Genomic DNA, 20050 nt, shown 5'->3' on the forward strand with positions numbered 1-20050 from the left:
GCTTTATTGGTAGAAGGCTTAAAGCTTAATCTATTGAGTATTAGTTAGCTATGTGATAAGGTTTAAAGTGTAAAATTTTTTCCCATTAGTTGCATATTAAGCTAAAATGGAATTGATGTTCTACATGGAAAAAGGGTAAATATTGTCTACATGCTTGATTTGAATTATATTAAGTCTCCCAATATTTTTTATCTCAAAATAATTTATGATGAATCATGGATATCGCATAGGTGACTTTGGCACATAAGTATGAAATATCTTTGAAAAATTACAAAAAAAGAACTATTTAGAGGAATACCCAAACTAGACTTTACTAAGGATCACATGTGTGATACATGTCAATTAGAAAAATAGGTGAAGTCCTCCTTTCATTCCATTAAGGATCTTAGAACTAGCAAACCGCTAGAAATCATTCACATGGATCTTTTTGGACCGGTTAGCACTGTAAGTTTAGGAGGTAAAATGTTGGGATTTGTGATAGTTTATGATTTTTCAAGATTCACTTGGGTTAAATTTTTATTTCATAAGAGTGAATCATTTGAGAAATTTATAAAAATTTTCACTTAGATTCAGAGGAAATTAGGGTGTGATATTTTATTAATTCTAAGGAATTGATCATAAACTTTTGAAAGTGCTCAGATGACACTAGAAAGTGCTCTGATACCATTTGAAAGTTCGTGAGGGATGTTAAGCCCTATAGAACTGGCCCAAGCTAACCAAGAGGGGCGGTGAATTCGTATTTTAAAAAATTTTCTTTTCACAAAGAACAAAAATAACATAAACCAAAATCACACCACGAGAAAAATAAATGCAGAAATTAAAGTGCGGAAGCAAGAAACAAGAACACAGAAATTTATACCGGTTTGGTCAACTCGACCTACGTCCATTCCCCGGAGGCGCCCTCCGAGTATTGCACTACAAACGTGACTCTCCTTTAGCCCCCATAGCTAGGCTGAGAAGCCTTTACAAAGCACCTCCTTTTTGCCACCCCGGCAAGGCAGAGAACCTATCTCCTTTTGCTTCCTCCTGAAGCTGGCAGAGAACCACAACCAGATGCTGACTCCTTACCTCTACCGACCGTTCCATGGACGAGAAACTCTAGACAAAGAAGAAGCAGAGCGATCCTTGAAGCAACCCTTGTGAATCCCCTCACAAGCTCCCCCTCACAAGATCTCTCTCTTTCCCTCTCTCTCTTTCTCTCCTCAAGACTTCTCAGGTCAAGGCAGCAGCAAAAAGGTCTTTCAAAATGTTGAACAAGAGCTCTTAAATAGAAGAGCTTCAAAGGAGCTCATTAATTACAAGTTGCCGACAATATCGTCCAGGCCGATATGGACATCATCCTGGCCGATCAGTACAAATCTCAGATGATCGGCCAGAGCATCGCCCTGAATGCAAACTGGATGATTAAAAATTGGCTTGATCGTCTAGGCCGATCTCATGATTGTCCCGGCCGATCAATTCAAATATGAGGAAAATCGTCCAGAGCATCGCCCTGAATTTGAGCTGGCCGATATTTATCATCCCGAAGTAACTAAGGTTTTTGAATAGATCATCCTGGCCAATCCTGTGATCATCCAAGACGATATGATATTATCAATCATCCTTAATTACTCCCTTGATTTCCTGATCAATTAAGGCATAATTTGTTAATATCGTCCAGGACGATCAAGGATCGTCCTGGCCGATTATTTAAAAATACAGTATACCTTAATTGTCTATGGTGGCAACTTCTTTCTATTTTGAGCTTATCATCCTGGATGATACACGTATCGTCCAGGCCGATCTGTTAATGATGGTTGTCTTAATTAAGAATCCTTATTTAAACTTTATGTTTTAAGCCTGATCGTCCAGGATGATGTAAATATCATCCTGGTCGATATGAGTAAAGGCAGATATTCTAAGTCTCTCAAGTGTGTGTGTGTAGTGTTACTTAGCATCAGTCTCTTTGACCATTACAAATAGACTCAAGAAGAGAAAAAATAAAGTATAGACTGACTCAATCCTAGACCTACACAATCTTGAATTGGCTTCGTTTGTTCGTTCAATCTTCGATTCCTGAAAAGTTAGAAGTAACAGGCAGTCCAAGAGAATCAATAATGTTTGTCAATCATCAAAACATAAGTCATGAAAATAGGTTTACAATAACTTTTAGCACCTATGACCCCTCAAAAGAATGGGGTAGTAGAAAAATAAATAGAATATTAATTGAAGTTGCTAGAGCCTTGTTGGCAGAATACTCACTTTCAAAATATTTTTTGGTTAAAGTGGTTAGTATAGCTTACTATGTTCTGAATAGGGTGGACATTAGATCAAAATTAAATAAAACACCTTGTGCATTTCTTATGGGAAGAACATCAAATTTTTTATATTTTCATGTTTTTGGATGTAAGGTTTTCATTCAAAATAATAGGAATTTTTTTTAGAAAAATTTGATCCAAAATCTGATTAAGAAATATTTCTTGGATACTCTAGTTTTGAAAAATCTTATAGAGTTTTAAATAAGAGGACTTTAGTAATTGAGGAGACCACACATGTTATATTTAATGAATCTGACATTTTGGAGGAGCCACGATTGGAAGTAGATCATGTTGAAAATAACTCCCAATGACTAAAAAGATAAATTTGGAAGAGAATGTTAGATTAGAATACTCTATGCCTAGAGAATTGAAATTTTCTAAGAATCATCTTAAGGAATATATTTTAGGTGAACTTAGTGAGGTCTTAGGACTAGACATGGAATTAGCAAAGAGGTGAACCATTCTGCCTTTATATCAATGATTGAATCCACTAATATAAATCAAGCACTTTTGGATAAATTTTTTATTTTGGCTATACAAGAAGAATTGAATCAATTTCTAAGAAATGATGTATGAGAATTAACTGAAAGGCCAATAGATCAAAGTGTTGTTAGAGCTAAGTTGGTGTTCAAAAATAAAATGAATAATTCAAGAGTTGTGATTAGAAATAAGATAAGAATGGTGGCCATGGGATATAACCAAATAGAAGGGATTACTTTTGATGAGACTTTTGCCCCTGTAGCTAGACTTGAAGCAATTAGGATTTTATTAGTATTTAACTATTTTAATTATTTTAAATTGTATCAAATGGATGTTAAGTGTTCCTTTTAAATGGGGTAATATAAGAGAATGTTTATATTTGGCAACCCCCAGGTTTTGAAAATTCTAAATTCCCTAATAATGTGTCTAAATTGAAGAAGGCATTGTATGGACTGAAATACACACCTAGGACTTGGTATGAGAGGTTAAGCATAGTCCTATTAAAGAGATCTTTTCTGAAACGAAGTGTGGACACCACTCTTTTTTTGAAGAGGATAGAAGATGACATACTTATTGTTCAAATGTATATTTATGACATCTTGTTTGGATCTACAAATAAAAATCTTTGCTTAGATTGTTGACTTTTTGAATTTAATTGATTTTTGATGGTTTGACATTTTTTTGTTAAGGCTTAAATTTTGGTTAATTAGAAGTATTATTCGTATTTTTAAGACTTAAATTTAATTTATTAGAATTTTTAGAATTTTTGAAGGTTTAAACTTAAGTAAATTAATTAAGGAGCCTAATGACTTCAAAAATCAATGAGAGATTTTCTATGGGCAGGCAATGCCACTATGTTTATGTGTTCAGAATTTCAAGTCAAGAAAATATGTATCCAAATTATTAGAATTTTCTAAGTTTTTGAATTAAGTCCTTAATGGTGTCACTAAGTTAAGTAGGTTTGAATCAAGGTTCAACTAACCCTTGGACTTAACACTTATAAATACACAAACATCACACCCAAATCCTTCAAATTAGAAGAGATTTAGCTTAGTGCATTTGTGCATCCTATACATGCAATGTTTAAAGATAATTAACATAAATAATAGTTTGATTAATGAATAGACTGGACGCAAATATTCATTAATCTTTCCCCATGATTGCTATTAATCTACGATCAAGCTATGTTTAAAATTCCAGGCTTACTTAAGGCACTAAAAATTTAATATGCATATAATTTTAAAATTAAATTTATATTTAAAAATAGCTTGATTTTTTAGAGAACTCTTAGAAAATTTGGGATAATTCAAATTAATTTTTAAAGAAACCCTTAAAATAGTTTTAAAATTATTTCAAAATGATTCTAAAAATATTTCAATAATTTAGAGATAATTTAAAATAGGGGTTTTGGATTTTTAAATAATTATTTAGGTTAAGTATTTATTAAGCATTAATTAAATACTTAAGTATCTAAGTAGTTTAAATTGTTTGAAATATTTAGGATATTTAGAATAAATTTTAAATCTTAAAATAATCAAGTTAAATTCTAGAAAATATTGGATTAAATATTTTAAATTAAATGACATTAATTTTTTATTATAGTTTAAATTAAAATATTTAGAAAAAAAATTTTAGATTAATATTAACTTCAAAACAAATACTTTAATATTATTCACTAAAACTTTTAAATACTACAAAATAAAATATTTGAATATCTCATTAAAATAGAAATAGTATTAATCAAAAAATTAGATAATTACTCAAATATTTTAGTATTTAAAATTACTAAAAAAAAGTAAGTTTTTTAATTCAAAATTAATTTTAAATTATAGTTTATAAAATTATAAGATTTTTGATATAAAATATCAAAATTTTTTATTTATATTTATTTTTTAATTAATTATGTATGATTCTATAATAAAAAACATTTAAATTGTAATTTAATTAATTATGTTAATGGCAACGGCAGAGGGTATAATGGTCGGCCACGCGGCACAATCCAAAGCATTGTGTCGATTCCATGGTAATAGAAAGCTACATAGCATCATCCAGACTGTGGGTTAAAAATTGCATGAACAGGCGAGCATTAGTGGCCAATGATTGTAATGTGATAATCATTGGTCATTAAAGCTAATACGAGATGTAGTGTCGTGATGGCGTGAGCCAATTATTCGAGTCAGCAAAGCTTGGAGGCCATTGGATCTTTCGTGGTTTGATTCGATGGGCCCAGATCAAGTTGGATAGAAGCATTGGCCACGAGATCGAGTGAGTGGTCAAACAAAGCTGTAGAACAGCATGATTTGGGTTGTTTATCAAGTAATTAATGGTCCAAAAAAATGTTCAATTAATAGAGACTACAGAAATGCCCTATGATTACTATTTATCCATGTCATCTCGATTGGAAAGATCATATAACTTGAAAATTTAAACCCAGCTACTAGGGATGAATAAAAATCATAGGGAATAAAAAACACGATATAAAATGCACTTTACAAAAAGTTATTTCAGTAAAAGTGTAGTGACCTAGAGCTAAGGTTTTTTAGGGATTTCACCACTGGATCTTTGAGGTCTTGACACGATTGAGCTTGTAAACTATCCATGTATGTTTTCCCTCTTGAATCTTTAGTGCAACATAAACTAGATCGAGCTGGCAAAGCTTAGTATGGAAAACTCCATAGTTTGCCAGAGATCTAGTTACCGGCGGGGCATTGATGGTGTGGTTTTAATTTGGAAGGTAATAGGACACCGAGGAGCGTTCAAACAAAGTGTAATGAAGCTCTTGAAGTCTAGAGGGAGTGACAAAATGTTAGATAAAGAATGAGGGTTATTTAGGAGAGTTTACCTTATTCAAATGATCTAGGATTAAATGGATGGGCCTAATTGATCAGAGGCCTCCATTATATCACAGCCATGTGCCACAAGTTGTTGGGTGGCAGCGGGAAAGGTGGGAAAAGCATCTAACCCCATTGGGTGGTTTAGGCTAATGAAGGGGACCAGTTACCCTTTAAGGCTAAACTAGGCCCTAAGCTCAGTTTGGAGAGATTAAGGAGTGCTTTTGCACTTAAAAAGAATCCCTACAATAGCCTAATAGAGAGAGATATGATAAAGGTAGGGGGTTGACCATGAAAAGGGTTTTCTATAAGGTGTTGACTTTTTTGACCAGTCAACCCAGTCAAGGTTGATGAGGTGGCATGGGAGGGAGCTTGGAGTTGTTCGTGGAATCATCCCATGGGCTTTGGAGCATGGCGTTGAAGTTAAAAATGAAGTTTGACCATTCCAAAGGAGGATTTAAATATTCAAGTGGACTATTTGACTAGTCAAAGGGTCTTATTAACTAGTGATATTGATTGGGGGGAGTATATGTGTTATTAAATAAAGTGGGAAGTATTAAAGGGGTTAGAGCCATGATAAGAATGAATGGGAGCATGTAAGATAAGGTTTGACGATGGATTTTGAGTTGACTTGGACAAACTCAAAGGGTTTGAGTGGTGCATGAATAAGGTTGATTGAAAATATAAAATATAGTGAGATGTTGACTTAGTTGACCAAGTGAACTATTGACTAGGTCAATATGTCCAGTTAGGTATAACCCACTAGGAAAGGTGTTGAAAGGAGTTTAATTGAATTTGGAATTGATTTGAGTTTTGATTGAGTGAGCACAAGGTTTATATTTGGTTGGATCAACCTGGGTTTACTTGGTCAAGTAGGTTAACCTAGGGGTAGAGGTTGGGCTCAACATGTTTGGATTGATCCAAGGAGTTCACTGGATGTGGTTTCAAGGTCTAGAGAGGTCACTTTTGTCAAGTGAATGTTTTGACCCTTAAGGAGCTTTTGGGTCAACCTAGATGGACTTGGTCAACCATGTTGACCCATGATCTGGGTTTTGGTTAAATGTGTTCCTAAGAGCATATAGAATCCATTGGGATATGTTTTAAGGGTTGATGAGGGAATTCAATGTTGGATTTTGGGGAAAAGACAAAAAATCCCATAAAGGGCATTTTGGTCATTTTGACCCCTAATTAACACTTGGTTAAACTAGATACATGAAAGTGTATGTTTCTGTTAATGAGGTCTTAAAAAAGGCCATGGGTTTTGTTAGAAGGTTTAGAAGGGGTTCCAAGATCAAATTCCACTGAATGGCATATCTAGTGGCATATATTATATATAACTGAAGGTTTTGCAGCCTTATAGAAAAGATTTAGTCTCAGGGGCTGAGAGTGTCAGATAGAGCTCAAATTTGTCTAATTGATTCTAAAAACTTGCCTATAAAATTTGTAATTGATATACCCTAAATTAGAGATCATTAGACTAAGTTCCAAGGGATCTGAAAACTATCTTGGAATGAATCACAGGTCCTTAGTCCTTAGCCCTTAGATTTTGTTTGGGATTTTTGAATTGGATTGGATTGGGTCCTAAAAGGGACCTATATGATTGAGTGGTAGATACCCCTTAATCATTAGGTCACCATAAGAAAACCCAGGAAGGAACTAGTGACCTCGTAGAAAAATGAGGTCAACACTTAACTTCATCAAAGTTAAGAAATACATATATTGTGACAACTCTCATCTCATCACCCGTCAAATAGCATGTGGTGCTAGCACCTACAGGTTCACCACTTTCATTGAATATAAATAAATTTGATGATTTACCCATATTTTGAGGTGTAGGACTGTTGATTGATTGTGATGCTATTTCAAACTAATACAAATAAAACTGGGCGATCTCGTACATTAAATATGCTTCACATATTAGGCCTTAGGTATATAATTTATTCTTAGCAATATTCCTAAGCTTATTTAAATAAATTTGAAGAGGTTACATCAACTGATACTGAATAGGTCCATCAACTATAGCCTGATATGATAAATGTACGGGTAGATGCTCCATAAAGTTAAAAAGAGTTGGAGGAAATATCTTCTTAAGTTTACAAAGAATAAAATGGATTTACTCCATAAGAATCAGGTTCTTTGTAATTTGTTTTGAGGATAATAAATCCTTGAAGAATATACTTAGCAAAATCAAGGGATTTAAAATTTAATCTCGCAGATAACTAAACCTAGTTGGTAGTAAACATTGCATAAAGATATGACAATTATGACTTTTCAATCCAAATAATCTTATATATCTTATGTCAACATGTCTAACTAAGTTTGAAGAATATCTATCATGTTCCTATAGAGTCTTCAACCATTACCAAACTAGTCATCTTTGCTCTAAAGTCATGGTAAAAGGAGCTTTTGGTTGGACAAGTTTACCATTTCCACCATCCTTCATCTTAAAAACTTTCTTCCTGCAAATCTCTTTTAAGTTCATCCTTGCTTTTATATTGTCTTCGGATTTATCTTTCATGTTTATGACTGTATTGAATATGTTATAAAATATATTTTTTTTTATAAGCATCACTCCAAAGTTATGCTTGATCAAATTTGTTCTCCAATATGCAAATGATCAAAATATACTTTTTTAGTCCAATTATTATTGACACCATACCCTGGAAATTTATAATCAGCTAATATTAGAGATTTAACTATTTTGGGCATTGACCTTACTCTTTTAAATATTTTGTTACTAGCTAATTAGGAGGAGGCTACGACATCACCTGTTTTTTTAGCAAAGGCATCTTTATTTCACTTGAAAAGATGACCTTATAGGTAAGAACATGTGGTGACAGTAGAACAAAATGTTATTTCCTCCATGCTTTAAAGTGAATGACTTTTTATATTCAATATAATATGAATAAGTTAACTTACCGGAAGTGTTCCAACCCAAGAGCATACCATATATAGGAAGGTCACAAAATTTCCAAACTAATATTGCCCTCATTATGAAGTTTTGTTTGGTGGAAATATTATATATACTTACTCCCTCTTCCCAAAATAAATTTAAATCATCAATTAATAATTATAAGAATACATCGATCTTTTCTTTTGGATTATGTGGTCCTTGAAAGATAAGTGTCTGAAGCATGTTAGGAGTAGTCATAAACAATTCTATGGGAAGTTATATAGGGTGGTATCACGGGCCAGCATGAGTAGGGTGAAATAGACTAGCTAAATAGAACAAAACCATCTACGCATAAGCCTAATCTAACATTTTTTTATTAAGTGAAAAATTTGAGATGTGTACGATCAAAGTTCTTCTAGGCCTTTGCTTTTAATGGATTTATAATACACCTTAAGAGACATGTTCATTATGTTATCTCATATGTGCGGTGGATCTCATGGTTGCATATAATTATTATAGTTTATGAATTATGGGTAAATAAAATATACTACTGACTGATACTTCCTTTAGCTTTCTTTTGTCATAGATTTTGGTTCAAATTTTGGAGCATTGTAGTAAGAGTATGCAATATATGATTTATAATATTTATAGAAACATGCATTCATTGACATAATAATCTATCTTTGTGTATGTCAAACAAAATTTGGAAACTAACTTGTTAGTGCGATATAAATCTCTAGGAATTATGTTATCTGTCGGGTTAGTTTCTTTATGCATGCTAATTATAAGAATAAAACATTCATGGGTGATATTGTATTTAGCCTTGATGCTTAACATCATAGCATCAACAGAAAACTCTGAGTGACTAGTGCACCCATTTCATATTGGTTATTGGGAAGCCTGCAATAATTCATAAAAATATTAAGCCTTCTTATTAGGTGACCTTTCTATATATTATTCAAATTGTGTTCCAGTTTCATTATGAACTAAGTTCTTAAGATTAGGTCATATATTCTCTTCCACTTCTATATTAAAACTTATAGACAATCCACATCAAGAATTGAAATGTGGTTCATACACACCATAATAAGTCTAATGCCAGTTTTCTGCTCTACATTATAGATCAACATTTACATCATTTGGGATTAGATGCACTTAATTTTTATGTTTAGAACATGGGTATCAAAACTTTCCATTTGAGACGAAGCTGGGCAGTTAAGAAATTGTTTGAATGAAAAAATTCACCACTTAATGAACTCATCTATTAATGTCTTTCATCCTTGGGCCAATTAGTTATACGTCAAACTTCTTTGGTTTTTACTATCCATAATATAAACTACATATAATATGAATATATTAAATATTATTGTAACATTTATTAAAGGAAAATAGATGGATTTTAATTTTGTATAGGTCCCCTATCAATGAAAAATCTAACAGCCTCCAGGCATCTCCCCATATTTTGGGGAAATATAAAGAATCTTAGCCTGCCCAGAAGGTCATCATTTTATATGACCAAACCATCTAAGGTGACTTTATCTAATCTTATCTTCAACCTTTCATATATATTCTCATTTTGGGTCCTATTTCTAAGGGTAAATCCACTCATCCACCTAAGCATCCTCATCTCTACAAAACTTAACTTAAAATTATGCTTCTCATCTAATGGCCAACATTCTGCACCATAAAGCATTACAGGTCTCTCTAACATCTTATATAATTTTCCCTTAAGTTTGAGGTTGACTTTTCTATCACACAATAAGCCTGATGCATTCATCTACTTAAACTATTAAACTTTAATTCTATAGAAACTATCCCCACCTATTTTTCTATCAATAGATCAAAGAAATAAACAATGTCTACTTTTATTAACAACTTCATCGCGCAAAGTTACAATCCCTAACTAGGCCTATTAATGCTAAAATTACACTTAATAGATTAAGTTTTAGGTCTACTCATGCAAAAACCTTTAGACTCTAAGGTTGACCTCCTTAATTCAAGTTTACCTTCAACTACCTCTCTAGTCTTATCAACAAGAAGAACATCATCAGTAAAAAGCATAAACCAAGGTACATTCTCTTATAAATTTCTTGTGAGAACATCCATGACTAAAGAAAAAGGATATTATTCTCAGCTATAAATATACACATCAAATTCATCTTTAGACTCATCAACAAGTAGAATATATTCAATAAAATTCATACACAAAGAAAAAACACATTACCAACAAACATTTACAATGGAAAAAAAGGAGAACACTAACTTTAGTAATGTATGTAAAGGAGGCGACAAACTTTGGCAACAGACGGTGGCGAACGTGAGCAAGGTCGATGGAGAACGTCGATGAGGGACCGGCCCTTATGGAAGTGGCATTTGGAGCAGGTCTCAAATGAAAATATAGTGAATTGAAATGAAGAGGAAAAAAAAGAGAAGAGAGAAGACAAAGCGATCAAAATAGGGCTCTCTTTGTTAGACTTTCCTGCAAATGTTCTACCAGTAACATTACCGACAGTTAATACGTAGGAAGTTTTTTGTCATTTTTAATCAAGATGATAGAATTTAGGAAGTGATTTTACCAATAATTTATGGTAGAAAAAATGGCAGAATATACATCTGTACTGTCCCGATGGAATTTACACAAGCAATTCCATCATAAGGTTACCTCCATATATTATACCGATTACTCCACCTCTTTTTATAGCGCATGTAAGTTCACCTGAAAGTCTGATGGTGATGGTAGGTTTTCTTATAGTGGATGGAGCACTTTGATCCTACATTTGATTTTTCCCCTATTTCTAGAGTGTTTTACTTACAAATATCTAAAAATAGACCCTCATCCTTAACATAAGAGAGACCTTTGGCTAAAAAATGAAGAGAACTCTGAGGTATCAAGAATCCAAGAGTTTGATAAAGGAAGAACCACCAATGAAGTTTCATTGGATACTGTTGAACCACTACCCTGCCACCCATTGCCCTACCTTCACTTGACCTCCAACCTTTCTCTAACTATAGCCTATATGTCGACCATCAATAAAATAATACCACTCTTTTGACCATCATCTAGTGGTAGTCTGTCTACCAATCTCCACAAAACTTCCACTCGTATGCAAACCGCCATTGGACCACCATTGCCTACGAATTACTGTAACACCAACCACCATCACCTATCAATTACAGTTACTTTTTGTCACCATTGCCAGCCAACCATAGTCCTTCTCAGCACCATTACCAGCTGACTACGATCACATTGACCAATTTCATCAGTTGACTATGGTCCTTTTGACGATTATTACATGCCAAATACAATCCCTCTTACCCTTGTCACCCATGGACTATGGTCCCTTTAAACACTGTCATACATCTACTATGGTCCCTCTGATTGCCATCATTCACCGACTACAATCCCTTGAACCTCAATCACCCACCAACTATGGTCATTCTGACCATTATCACCCACTGATAACAATCTCACCCACCACCAACCCCTATAGACTACCATCCGTCATCCATTATGACTGACTGATTGTAGTCCCTTTGATCACCATCATCCACCAACTATGGTCCTTCCAATCACTATTTCTCCTTGACCAAAGTCTTACAAAGCTAAAGAATAGGCCAACATTATCTTAAGAATAAGTTTCATGTCACTAGATTCTTCCAACTCCAACCATATAATGTGTCTATTATGATTTATGTTTGCTACATTAAGCCATGGACTTTCCTAGTGGAATATCCTCATTTATAATTAGCTACAAACACTAGTGAATACTTTTAACAAGGAAATGCCCCATGATTTTCCCCCTTTTATGTGTTTTCAAAGAAAAACATTTAGTCTCTTATTAATGTTGCACTTCACTCTGTATTATTTGTTTATGCGATGGATCTTCATACAAGGTTAGTGCACTTAACACTATTTCTCTCTAACAACACAAATGTTCTAGCTCGTAATAATAAGATATAGTTCAAAATAAAGTTTTATATTTCATTCTACTATATTAAATGAATAATGATTACAAAAATTTAAATTTATTTTTTTAAAACTACTTTACAACTTCAATGTGATCAAATTAAAAATCTCTTAGTCAATTTATAATTATACTTGGCAGTTATTATGCTAGCTATCACACATTCAGCTACATAATTATTGTTTAATAATCCTCATTAAAGAACATACTATTTCAGCCATAATAATAGTAACTCGTAAGTTAATCAAAGAAAAATCTACAAATTAAAGGATAAACACTATAATTCTTTACCTTAATATTTTTTTTTTTTTTTGGGAAATTTTGGGGTTTAGCCCTTTAATCTAATGGAAAAAATGAAAATTAAAAATTCAAAAAACAAACTATAGAGTTATAACATTAAAAAAAGAAGAGAAAAAGACCCACAAATAAAAATCCAAACCCTAATTTGAATTCAATGGGAAGAAGGACTTAAGTAGATTTATTGCCAACAATTTGAAATCATCATTAAACTCGTCCACCAAGAAAGAATGAGATGTTTGATTAGTAAAAACCAAATAACCCTAGGCCTGGGTGGCCACAAGGCCAGTAAGCAAGAAGAAGAGGTTGGCATGAGGACCCCCAGTGAAGGAACTCAAATTTGATATCCATGTAGATTCCATCAGATAAAATTCTTAGTTGCCACTAAGCCTTCCCCAGAAAAATGATGATTGTGGATATGCTCATCATAGTCCCAAAATGAAAAATTATGGAGGAATGCAAACCTAGGTTAACTAATAATAAGAGAAAATTTGGCTTTAAGCTCATCAAAATTTTTCCATGTTGAAGCTTTCAATCAGATGGTTTTCTTAACAGAAAAATAAAGTGTTGTAGGAGAAACCCAAGTACAAGAGAAACACTTATTATTCCTCTCTTTTCTAATGCAATAAATCAATGAACAAAGAGTAAAATAACAAAACTAATTTTCCATATTACTTAATTATTAAAGCTCTAAATATGCTTAAAGACTTATAATAATGTTGGCCTCATTAGATATGAACGTATAAAAGGAAGTAAATCAAAAATTTCCAAATACAAAAAAATAACATTCAAAAAACTCATGATTGGGGAATGTCAATATTCCTCTTAAGGAGTAGATCAACCATTTTAAGCTTCTAAATAATTTCCATCCATGAATAAGAAGAGAAGTGAATGGCATGACTTTTATGCCATGACACAGTAGGTAAAAGCTTATAGTAGTTAGCCAAAAAGTTCATATAAGATGGTTTAGGAGACCCATCCCAAATAATAGTCAGTTGCACTAAAATAGAAATTGCCAAATTTTTTCTTTGCACAGTAATTGGAATACTATTAGGAAGCCCTCAGATATTATGGCTAATATAGTTTTTAATAAAGTGATGGGAAACTCTCGGTGAGTAGAAGAATTCAGATAGAGCATGCCCTTTACACTATGGATCCCAGTAGTTTGAAAGGTTTCTATGGAGGGTAATGTTTAAAGTAATGCTTCCTTTAATATTCATAGCAACATAGCATAAACATTTCCATAATGTGGATGCCTGAGAAGGAGAGGGCTTCCAAGGACAGATAAATTTCTCTATAAATCAAGAAGCTATGCCATAGTCGTGTGATAACAGATGCAATATCAAGGAACAAGAGAAGCTATAGTAAGGAGAGTCAAAATTTTGTAGTCCTAGTCAACCCACTATTTTAAGCTTGCAAGTAGGGCTTCAGGAGATTAATCTCATTTTCTTTTCATTGAAGTTACCTTGAAACAATAATATAGAGAAAAGCTTTTTAATTAATTTACAAGAAGCTTTAGATATGATATACCTTCTTATCCATTAAGCTAAAGTATTGGATATAATAAATTTATGAAACTAAACTCTACCTACAAAGGTAATAACTTTACTTTCCATCCATCAAGTAGAGTAGAAATCCATCTTATTAGCGGTTCAAAAAGTGCAGATTTTAATTTTTTTTGGTGAAATGGGGAGCCCGAGATAGATGATATAAGACACTATATTGGGAATACCAAAGATAGAACAAATGCCCAAATGATTAAGGGTTTACTGTAAGAAAATAATAAAACTTTTATTGGAGTTTATATGAAGAGTCAAAGCATCAACAAATCCCTCAAGGATAATATTCAAGTTTCTAGCATTTTGAATGGAACTAAATCCAAACCCCAAGATATCATCTGAAGGGAGCTAATGATTAGAATCATGTCCATTGGAATAAATTCCATAGAAGTGAGAGTAGAAGTGAGAATAATGCGGTTCAGTGAGGCAATAAGATAAAACATCCATTAATATGCCAAGAAATAATAGGGAAAGCGGACAGCCTTGTCTAAGGACAAAGGTGGACTTGAAATAATCTTCAAGGAACCCATTAAGAAATATGGAAAAATAGATATCATTGATGCAACCTTTTGTCCATCTCAAAATTTTTTCTGGAAATCCTTTTCCCTCATCCGGTGAATGAGAAAATCTTTTGAGACTCAATGAAAGGACCTTTTAATATCCAACTTTGCACGAAAGAGATTCCTAAAGGTTTTGAACACACAAAATTTTAGAGGAAAGCATAATGTTGTATGAAGAACATCTCTTATAAATAAAGCCAGGATGAATTACATAAATTCTAGAGGGAATGACCTTTTTTATTTTGTTAGCCATCAACTTTGCAACAATTTTGTAAAACACATTACTAAGGGAAATAGGTTTATAATCTGAAATAGACAAAGCATGAGAACTTTTGATGATTAAGGTAATGGTTATGGCCTTGACTCCTCAAGGAAAATGATCAGATTTGAAAAAAACTTTTAACTCCATTACATACTCTAAGCCCCACAAAGTCCCATGAGTTTTTGTAAAATTCAGCATTGAAGCTATCGGAACCAGAGAAAATGTGGGTAAAGAAAACACCACTTTTTTGATATCTTCATTGGTAAAAGAAGAAACTAGAAAATATGCTAGATCTTGAGTAATCAAATTTCTACGTAGGAAATCGAAGTGAGAAGCTCCACGAGGAAGAATATTAAGGCTAATAAAATTATCTATAAGACCTTGAGAAATATCTTAGTGAAAAGTAAAATTGCCTTGAGGGGTATTAATCTTTCTTATTAGATTAAAATTATTTTTGTACATGATTTTTGCATAAATAAACTCAAGGTCCTCTTCATACTTATATAAAAATTTAGTTTTAGCTCTCTCAAGCAACCAAGAAACCTAAGAATTATGAATGGAAAATATCAGATCAATAATTTGCTACAAGTTGGAATTATGAAAGGTGTCTAAAGGGCGCCTTTGGATTTCAGAAAGGAAAAACTGGTACTTGGCATTAAGTTCCTCTAAAGAAGAGGAAATGTAGTTAGCAAAACTCCATTTCCTCCCTTTAAGAAATCTTTTAAGATTCTGAAAACTTAAGTATAAGGAAGAAATCAGACTGGGAAAAATGTAAACCCTAAAGTCATCTATAACTGCTTCCTAAAAGCCATCTAATTTAGACCAAAAATTTTTAAAAATGGATTTGTTGGGCTTGTCTGATACCTGGGTATGAAATAATATGAGCAATGAGTGGTCCGAGCGTAGGGGGCATCAACCTTATAGTAAGCACTTGGAAATAGATCTAACTAAGCAGAATTTACCAAAGTCATATCCAACTTAACGTGGATTGGATTATCTGGGTGTTGGTCAAAATAATTATAAAACATGCCAACTAAAGCAAGGTCTACCAAGCCAAAATAAAAAAATTGCATTATTTGATTCCGTTAGGTGACTAGGATGCAATTGAGAATGACCAACCTTTTCTATTTAATTTCTGTAGCAATTAAAATCACCTAAAAAAATCTAGTATTGAGAAATGTTACTAGCCAGCTCTTCAACTGACCCAACAAGATTTTCCTATCTTTAGGACTGTTAGCAGCGTAGATGACAAAAAAATGAAAAGAGGAAGAGGACCCATAAGAGAAAGACCCACGAATAATTTGTTGAGAAAGAATTATCGGATAGAAAGAGATCGACGATGCATCCAATTAAACTCAAATTCTAGTTGGAGAGGAAGAGCTAAAGTTATTGCAACTATCCTCATTCTCAAATAGATCATGAGAGTTGACAAACAAATGATTAGATAACATATATGGATGAATTTTTTCTTCTGGAACACAAAATATGTTTAACTTGTAGAAACTAATCAATTTTTTGCAGGCTTGGACTTTATCTAGGCTATTAAACCCTGTAATATTCTAGCAAGCAAAGGTGGGAGGATCCATTAGGATTTTGAGGAGGAAGGTTTTCCTTTTCGGCAAATTTATCTCTTGAGGGTTTAGGTGGAGAAGGAGGAAATGGTTGTCTTAAGGATGAAGAAGTGGTGGAAAGGTAGGCAAAATGCCTAAGGATATATCCTCCATACCAGATATACTTGGCGGGTGTGAGGAGATTTCCCTACAGAGATTGGAATTTATTTGAGAGGGGAATGGTTGGATATTTTTGAGCAGGTGGTTGACAAGTTTTACTTGATGAAGAAGTTTTATCATAGGGAAAATTTAGGTTGTAAAATAGGATAATTTTCCATCTGAGAAGATGGAACATGAATAATTGACTAAGCTGGAATGTCAGGATTAACCAAAGAAGTAGAAAGAGCTGAAGGTCAAACATTAATTTGGGTTGTGGCAATTTTTGGGATATTAGACTGATTATTTGAGGTGATGTTATTTCGATGGTGAGGATTTCTAGTGGAACTCCTTCCTCTCTGCTTTTGTGGGGCATGAATAAACGGAGATGGATTAGGGTTAGAAGGGCAAAAGGTTGACAGGGTGAACAAGGGAACCACAAAACACACAAGGAGTAGGTTTCCAGTAAAAAATAACTTTCAAAACCAAATCTTCACCATAAATCTCAAGAGGGGTTTCATTTGGAGGAGAATAATCCTTGGTAATTTGAACGCATACCCTGGCAATGCTTAACCTGATATGCTTAGCAGTCAAGGAATCCTCCAAAAGAGGAACACCAATGAAACTTGAAATCTTTTAAATTCTTGAAGGAGTCAATAGGGCTAAGGGTACAGACAAAAATTTAACCCAGATTAGGATAGTGGCAAACTCATCACGCTTAGGTTTAAATTTTGGGACTATTTTTGAAAAACAAAAGGCTTACCGAGCAAGAACAAGGTAACTCCCGACCATACCATATTGTAATTTTTGATATTATTGAATTTTAGAATAAAGAAACTGTCCAACAAAGAAACCAACTTGAGAGATCCTTTAAGCAACCAGAGCTTTTACATGGAGGTCAGAAGCCTCTTATAATGTGGTCTCTAACTGATAGAATAGCCGACTAAGGAGAAATTCCAAAGAGCTACTCCTTCTGTTAGATCATCTTCCTTTGAAGTAGAGTTTGTGATTAGGGGGTACAAAGGACATATGGAAATCCTTGGAAACAGGTTCATTTGAGGAGAAGTTGTTAGCCCACAAGAATCGAAGAGCCTGAGGGGGAGGGCCATGAATGGGAAGGATGGGAGAATGGTGAAAAATCTGAAGGGTTTAGTGACATAAAGAGGGAATGGAAGGGCACCCCCCCCAGAGAGAGGCCCCGGTATTTATGCTTGAGAAGAAGCAATGATGGGCATCAATAATTGTTAATGGATGGTGTTGGGCATTTTCAAGTGGTACAAATAAATCTATGAAATTCTTTATGTAATTTATCCCATCAAATTCTTCCCATAAATGTGTAGAATATCTTATAATATACATGCTATAGGGGATATTCCACTCATTTATATAAGAAATCAAGACATTTTAAACTCAAATCTAAGAATATATATATATATATATATATATATATATATATATATATATATATATATTAAAGGGTAGAAATTATTTAAAAAATTAAAGGAGATGCAAAGATTAACTGATTAAGATTTTAATAAATAAAATTAATTTATTAAATCGTATTGTGAGGAGGAACATTAATATCAAAAAACTGTTTAATAGAGAAAAAAATTCATGGTTAGCAAATGCTCACCCTGATGCCAAGGAGAGATTATTCTGTGCAGACTCCGGATAGAGGGAACCGTCCGGTTTTGTCTATGTAAACACTAAAAGGGCAATATGAATAGTAACAGCACTGTTTCACTACGCTTTTACTATTCACATAGACAAACCGATCATTGGGTTAGCATTCATACTGCTTTTTAAAACAGTTTTCAAGAAATTTTTGTACTAGAAAACTGTTTAATAAAACCAAGAAAAAATCATCCCAAACGAAGCCTAAGTGTGTCAGATTTTGCAATAAATTGGTTAGATGTCGATTTGCTTCCGATGCGGCTTGCATTCGAGCACAACAATATCTTAACTTTCATTGTATTATTTAATCACTCAACTTTAGAGAGAGAGAGAGAGAGAGAGAGAGAGAGAGAGAGAGAGAGAGAGAGCATAAATCTGTTAAAATGGAGATGGCAGAAAGGTTGGGAGGACGGGAGCTTTTACAAATCAACTGCTCTTTCTCAGTAGTATTATTTATACTAGCTACTCTTTTATGCCAATTGTGATATGATTATTTTTAAAATAATAAAAAAATTTCTCATTGCTACGCAGATATTACCTTAATAATGCTTTATTTAAGATATTTATTTTATCCATTATTTTTATGAATATTCTTTATAATTGCAAATCATCTCCTTCACTTCACATCTTAAAATATATCAATATCGAAAGATTATATTTAATGATAATTAAAAAAAAAATTAACTAATCATAGCCGTCAAATGTCCAATCCTACAACCTAGTAGACTTTGCATAAATAAAGAAATAATTAAGGGCAATAAATGATGTGTTATAGCTTTCACCGGTTAACTACGAGTCAATTATCTCGGCTCTTTCAGAAAAAAAAAAAAAAAAAGTAAAGTTATTTAAATGTGTGATACATTCTTTATTAGAATATCACTCTATATTGATAGTAATTAATTAAATCCCGCATCTAATAATGCAGCCCAACTTAAATTTTATATGGTTTATTCAAGTTGAAAGATCCCTCTCGCTTATCAGTGAAATACTTCATATCATTAAAAACTTGCAACATATCTAATGCACGTCCCGCACCTCAAGTTGTACGAAATTGATTTTATTTAGAGAAAAAAAGTTATAAATCTGTTACTTGTACACAAATCATTAGCATTAATTATACACCAACTAATTAGTGTGGACTTAATTAATCTATTTTCTTCATTTATAATTTTTATGTGTTACATAAGATAAAATATATGTACTATATATCACAATATCTTTATTTCTTTGATCTATCATCTGGCCAGACAATGACATCCTCTATTATTCCACCCAAGAAGTTTCACATACGTGCAAGTCATTTCATTTCAACTATTTCTGACAGCTCATAATTTAGTTTCTCTCTAAGCTATTAAACCTTGTGAATTTATTCAGGGACAATTTTTTAAAAGAAAATAATTTCATAATTAATTAGGAAAAAACAAAATCCAAATATAAAAATTTATGTGTGAAGCTAATTGTTAGCATATATAACGACTAGCCTTCCGCGCCAGTCCTCAACTCTCACGACTAAATATGTTTATTAA

This window comes from Dendrobium catenatum, unplaced genomic scaffold (genome assembly GCF_001605985.2).
Source record: "Dendrobium catenatum unplaced genomic scaffold, ASM160598v2 fragScaff_scaffold_175, whole genome shotgun sequence".
Taxonomy (NCBI): domain Eukaryota; kingdom Viridiplantae; phylum Streptophyta; class Magnoliopsida; order Asparagales; family Orchidaceae; genus Dendrobium; species Dendrobium catenatum.